Below are 6570 nucleotides of genomic sequence, written 5' to 3'. Positions count from 1 at the left end.
AAAGCTACTATGCTTGAATGGAGGGAGTAAAAAGATTTATATACCTTTACCAATATTTGTATTTTTATATTTTATGAAGAACTTTTAGACCATGTACTCTAACAACAACTCCATTTTTTTATCCTGGCCTTGCCACTTTTAGCTGTAGGACTTTGGTGGTTGTCCATTACCTTTCTGAGACTTTGTTTCCTCATCTGTTAAGCAGGAATAATAATATGACCTTAATGATAGAATTGATTTACTTTAAAGTGGTTAATATGTGTAAAAGTTAGAAGAGTGTCTAATTCATGGGAGTGTTAGGTATTAGCTATTATTTCACAGACATTCTTCATCTCACATAACTGCACTCCTTTGGTATCAAACTTCAGTTATGCAAGCCTCTTCTTGTAAGAAAATATCTCTAAATAATTAACATTCCAATAATTTTCAGTGTCTCTCTTTTTTTGGACTTTGCTTCTCTGTCTTGTTTTTTTTTTTTTTCTCTTTTTGTCCTTTTCTTCCTCCTTTCTCCCTCTCCTAATCTCTTCATCTTGCAAAGCTGAGTGCGTCTTTGTCCCTTCTTCCCTTTTGCCACAAACATCCATCATGGTGTAAACCTCAGAGATACTTTGTAAGAGGTATAGAAACAGTTGGCTCTGATTTGCAATCCTTTTGTAAACCAAAGCAAGAAGCATGAAGGCTGTGGCATCCCAAAAGAAAAAAGAAAACAACAACAACAACAAAAAACAAAACAAAAAAACCCTTGTGAATTAAAATTATTATTCTTTTTAGAATACACCCTCTTCATTGAAGAACCTTTGGGTAGAGAGCAGAGCAAAACCAGTGATGACCCAGGCTTTGGAGTTGGAAATTAGTTGTGCAAAGTCTGTCTTTACAAACCGTTACTAACCAGGTGGCCAAGAGCAAGCTGTCTAATCTCTTTTGAGTATTAGTTGACACATCTGTAACTCTTACGAAGTTATTGTAACTATTCCAAAAGATACTGCATTTAAAGTGCTCAGCACAATTTCTGAAACAGTAAATTCTTTGAAATATTAGCTCTCATGGTCACCATCTTTATTATAATAGTATTAATCAACGAAGCAACTAGAGATAACTCTCAGAAGTACAAAACCCAATAAATAACACTAACTCATCTTAAAACTACTTAGATTTCTTCTTGTCTTTTCCTCCTAAATTCTGGTCCTCTCCTGAATCTTTAGGCTTAAGATAGAACTGGAACACATGAGAGTTTTTCACATTTTCTTTCTTCTTTTGTTTCTCTCTCCTGTTATGTATAACTTTCTCCTCCACTGCAACAATTCTTTGTTTTCCTTTAATTTGCTTTTCCTTCTCCCCACTGCATCCAATTCTTTTAGGTTTTTTGTTGTTGTTATTTTTGTATTTCTAGAAAACTTGAGTGAAACTTTTCACACATTTTTTCCCTAGGAAAGAAAGCTAAAATAATTTTAAATGGGCTCTGGGTTATGTAATAATTTTTTGAGTTCCCCTTTGTACATGGTATCTTTGCAAAGTGGAAATTTTGATATTTTAGTAATCTTTTAAATATTTACCAGGTAACTCATCTCCAGTTAAATGTGTCATTCATCACACCAATAGCTGAGAAGTTTCCACTGGCTCTTGAATCATGTTAGAATCATTTCTCTATTTTAATGCTTTTGTGATTTAAATTTTGTTTTACACTTTCTGTCTGATGACATAATGTAGGAAAGGTGAAAAAACAAGCTTTTGAGCACATTCGGTAGTCTCTCCAAAAAATAATTTTATTCTGTAGTCATACATTTTGGTTTTTTTAAGTACTCATATTCTGCTATAATGATTCTCAGTTGTGTTCAAGAAAATCTGGTTTTATTCCTATGTAGATCTAATTACATTTTTTCAAAGCCTAGGATGAACTTTTGATCTAGAGTTTAAATAAATAATGGGTGGAAGCATCTATTTTAATACACAATTATCTCCTTTTAGCATTTCTGTTTGCATTTTGGTAACTACAGTGAAAATAAAACAGTGATATTTCTTGTTACTATAAAAATAAATTAGAATATGAGTTAAATTTTTATTTAAAATGTTATCTCCAATTTCATTAATCCTTTTATGAGAAAAAGAGTGCTATTTCCCCAATTTATTTTTTGTTGCTAAAGTTCTTCCTTAAGTAATGAAATGATTCTGTGTATTTTTAGAATAATTAGAGAAGAATTCAAGTGGGGAGAAATTTAATTTTGCTGCTTTGTCAATTTGCTTTTCAGTGACCTCTTTTGGCATTTCTCAGCTGAAATCGCGTGGCTGGTTGACTGAATGAGCCAGTGCCTTGTTCATAAAGCCATAATTTCATATTTAATATATTATATGATAATTTATTTAACATATTATTAATAGCATTTAAAATAAAATCAGAGTTTTTCTCTGTTTAAAAACTTGTTAATCACAATTACTTGATAGCTTTTCTGTTTCCACTACTCCCCCTAGGATACACCACTTTTCAGGTAACCCTGTTTCATAATCAAGCAGAAACCTTCTGCCAAAAGTCTTGGTTATTTTTCTTTCTCCTATCTTTCTGAAGCAAAATGTCACGGTAAGTTTCGAGGTCCCAACTTAGCAACACTTCCCGTAAATAAAGGAAATGGTGTCTCATCCCAAGTGCATCAGACTCCTCTGAAGGCAGTGGAAAATCTGCAGAGGAAATCTTTTGAAACATAATCATCAGCAGCCTTGGGAGGAGCCCTGAAAAAGGCCTTACCTTTCGGCATCAGTCTCAGTTGAGGAACTTAAGGTCGAAGGTCAGCTGGAATATTATAAAACGCTGTCCATAGAAACACACTTAGGTCTTGCATTTATCACGACTTTTATGCCAGCCTTATGTGCCCATGCGCTACTCATACAAAGTAGCAGCAACAGCTAAGACTTACATTAAAAACAAAGCGTATCTTAGCAGTGAAGTTACATGATTATTCCTGTGTAAACTATTTAAGTGACTCATTGCTTTAGTTAGAGCCAAATCTTCCAAAGACGTAATTATTTATTTATTCTATTGTTAATGTGATTGAATCAACATAGTCTTGACAAACTAAAGATCTGAGATGAAATAGGCCTTTTGGTTGTCTCTTGCTTTGTTATGATTTCAAATCTACTTGCTCACAGCTTAAGTGAGGTTGCTTTGATCTAAGAGTGAGTTCACTTACATTGCAGAGGTCACGTCAGAATAATGTCATCAAAGTTATTATGCTACTGAGTGCTTCTCCATACGAACATATGGAGAAGTGAAGTAATGGGTACTTTATACACCAAGGATCTGTGAGGACTTAACCGAAGGTGTTCTGTCTGGACCAGGTTACTGATCTAACTAGCTCTCCAAAGGCCTTGGGACATCAGCTGCTGCCCTGGAAAGGCTGTTCTTTGCTGGTAGCAGTGAAAACCATGCTGCAACCCCATGAAGGAAATCATCCTGCCTTCCAGCACCAGCACCTTTGTTCCAGTAGCATCGTTCTCTAGCACCAATGTCAGCTCTTCGTTGGCTCAGCTACTCTTCTGAGAACCAGGTTGTACAAAGGTACACCTCAACTAAATCTGGACTTTGTTTTACCTCTTTTTTGCCCCCCCCCAAAAAAGTGTAATTGATCTATCATTGGTTTAGGATATGTTATTTCTTTGTTGGCTCATTAGGAGATATTACTTTGTATGCTTTTGGCTTGTGATTATAAATTATAATTTAAATTATAATTCCACAGTGAACTTGTGTTAAATAAATTGTTGGCAAAGACAATCTCAGCCTCTGAGCATAATTTGTGTGAACAAAACACCTTCAAAATTTGATTCTATTATGACACTTACCTATGGAATACTGAGCATAAATCCGGACTATCAGGAACCTGAAGTTCACAGGGTATTAAGCTAGAAAAGAGAAATTTCTGGGGCACCTGGGTAGTTCAGTCAGTTAAAGTTCTGACTCTGGATTTTGGCTCAGGTCAGGATCTCAGGGTCCTGGGATCAGGCTCTGGGCTCAGTGGTGAGTCTGCTTGAGATTCCCTCTCCTTCTCTCTCTGCCCTCCCCTCCATGCTTTCTCTCTCTCTCTCTCTCTCAAATAAATACATCTTACAAAACAAAGAAAAATTTATTCCATCAAATTGGAAAAAGGGAATTGTCTACCCTTCAAGCCAATATATGTCTGTTTTTCTTTTATCTGTAAATCAAAAAAATATGTTTCTTCTTTGTCTCACAGCAATCTATAAACTAGCAGGTAAAAACAATGTTAATGTAGCTTTCTGCAAAACTCACAGGTTGTTCTTTGAAAATCTCAATTGTAATAGCTCAAGTCAACACAGTCTACATATTGTTTATAACAACACCTGAAGAGGTTCATTTACTCAGAATATGTAAAAACAACAGGATTTGCTGAGATCGTAATCCAGCCAATGGGAAAAGATTTGTCCACAAATATGTGTAGTTTAAAAGCTACAATAATGTTCTAAAGTATATAATGATAACTCACGACTTAACGTTCGATTCTCTCTCCTCACTCTACCTCCCCTAGCACAGCATTTGGTACAACTGATCATCCCTTCCTGTTTAGCTGTCCTTTACTTGGATTCTCCAGCACGGTATTTCCTTGGTTTTCCTCCTCCTCTACTGACTGCTCCTTCTCAATCTCTTTCACTGATTTTTCTTCCTGTCTCTAACCTATAAGCAATGAAGGGCTTTAGTAAGTAAGTAAGGCACTTATCCTCTAACCTTTTCTATTTACACTAACTTCCTGGGTAATCTTTTTCATTCATTTGGATTTAAGTACCATCTATGCTCTGGTGATTCTTGTATGTGTCTATATGGTCCAGATCATGCCTCTGAACTTGACTTCTGTATTCAAAGGCCTACTTCACATTTTCACTTGGCTATTTAGTAAGCATAACAAACTCAACTAGTCCAAAATTAAAATCCTGAGCTGTCTTTACAAATTTCTCTTTCTACCATCTTTTCCACTTAAAATATGGCACCTCCATCTTCCAGTGGCTTATGGCAAAAGTATTGAGGGTAATTCTTGACTTCTCCCTTTTCCTTATACTTACATTAAATCCATCAGCACATCCTGTCTGTTTTACCTTCAAAATAGATCTAGAATCCAAATACTTTTCACCACATCTCTGACCTGGATCATTTTAATAGTTTTATAATAGTCTTCATAAAATAAATTTTCCTCTTTACTGTTAACCCAATTCAAACATACCAGATAATGCTACTTCCTACTCAAATCCTATAGTGGTTTCTAAACTTTTTTCTAAACTTTTCAGTCTGACTTACCCTAAATTTTATTTCCCTGGTTCATTATCATAGGACCACATCATCCAAATAATGTTTCCATGCTTTAAAAGGTGCTCATGATATCTAGGAGTTTTCTTTTATGAAATGAATCATTGGACTTTGCTTAAGACTAGAGGTTGATACCAGGTCGTTTCTGATAAAGTTCCTTCTACTAATTTGTATAAATGCTATTTATGATGGTGTGGGATTTGAGGTAGGACATGTTTTTGAATCCTTACTTGGCCAAGGTGTAATTAATTCCTAAATTTATTGTGAAAGCCTGTTAGCCTGTTGAGTATGGAAAAGTAGGGATAAGAGGAGGCAAATGAAGAGTCCATAGACAAACATATACTGAAACCACTAAATATTTAGTAGGCCAGAGGATTTGTATCTGAGAGATCTTTTTTCTGGTAAGAAATAGCTATGTTTACTAGACAAGATGGAGAAGGACATCATCTCTGTGCTCTGAAGGTACACTTCTCAGTGTTGGACCAGAAATCAAATTGCTATTGGTTCTCATGACCAGCAAAATCAGTGGTTATTTGTTAGGCAAAACTGAGAAGAGATGTCAAAGTATGATCTAGGTTTACTGGCAATTCTTCAATCCAGAGGTGGAAAATTTTGCCATATAGCCAAGGTATCATACAAACTGGAGAACATTACAGGTTGTTCAAATTAGCTCAAGAATATCTGAAAGTCTACCTCCATTCATTGCAATTCATGAAGCTATAGGCTCTGGAGTTCTAAGGGGTGCCGTCATTTGTACCACCATATTAGAAGGAGAAAGAATTAAGAAATGTCATGTTCACTCTGAATTAAGTTTGAAGTGGGAGGAGATGAAATTCAGCAGGAGAAGGTGAGAAGTTAATGAAGAAATGCTCAGTGCAATTTGATACCAATAAATCCTTTAGCCTTTGGCTCTGAGGCGAGCAGATACACGTAGTAAGAATGCGGGGCGTAACTGAAAGTTACTGTGTAGACAATTAGTTTTGTTTCTGATACTACAAAGCCTTCCATAGCCAGTATAAACATTTTAGATTCTAGGTATCTAGGTAGTTTATGGATTTGAGTAGCTTTCCCATTTGGTTGTAAGATAGTACTTGCCTCAGAAAGTAGAGGTGGAGTTTAACGTATCAATTTAAATTAGGATATATGGATTTCACTGTTTTTTTTTTTTCCCCCTGAAACCAGGACTGATAGGATATACAAATACTGTGTGATGGACCATAACAACTACTAGCTTTATTTGCCATTACCCTTAAAAAGCATTATTTCATTTT

At 35.4% G+C, this 6570-nt stretch overlaps 1 long non-coding RNA gene across 2 annotated transcripts in view; it reads right to left on the bottom strand.

Moving 5' to 3' along the window:
• Window positions 1-4359: 4359 nt before the first annotated feature.
• LOC125095725 (uncharacterized) overlaps window positions 4360-6570 on the bottom strand; it is a 118845-nt gene continuing 116634 nt past the window's right edge. For both annotated transcript variants that reach the window (XR_007125931.1, XR_007125930.1), the window contains exon 3: window positions 4360-4675. This is a non-coding gene — a long non-coding RNA (uncharacterized LOC125095725). The remainder of the gene's footprint in view (window positions 4676-6570) is intronic.

The sequence above is a fragment of the Lutra lutra genome, chromosome 3 (genome assembly GCF_902655055.1).
Source record: "Lutra lutra chromosome 3, mLutLut1.2, whole genome shotgun sequence".
In the NCBI taxonomy this organism is placed as follows: domain Eukaryota; kingdom Metazoa; phylum Chordata; class Mammalia; order Carnivora; family Mustelidae; genus Lutra; species Lutra lutra.
This window is presented reverse-complemented; position numbering and strand designations above follow the sequence as displayed.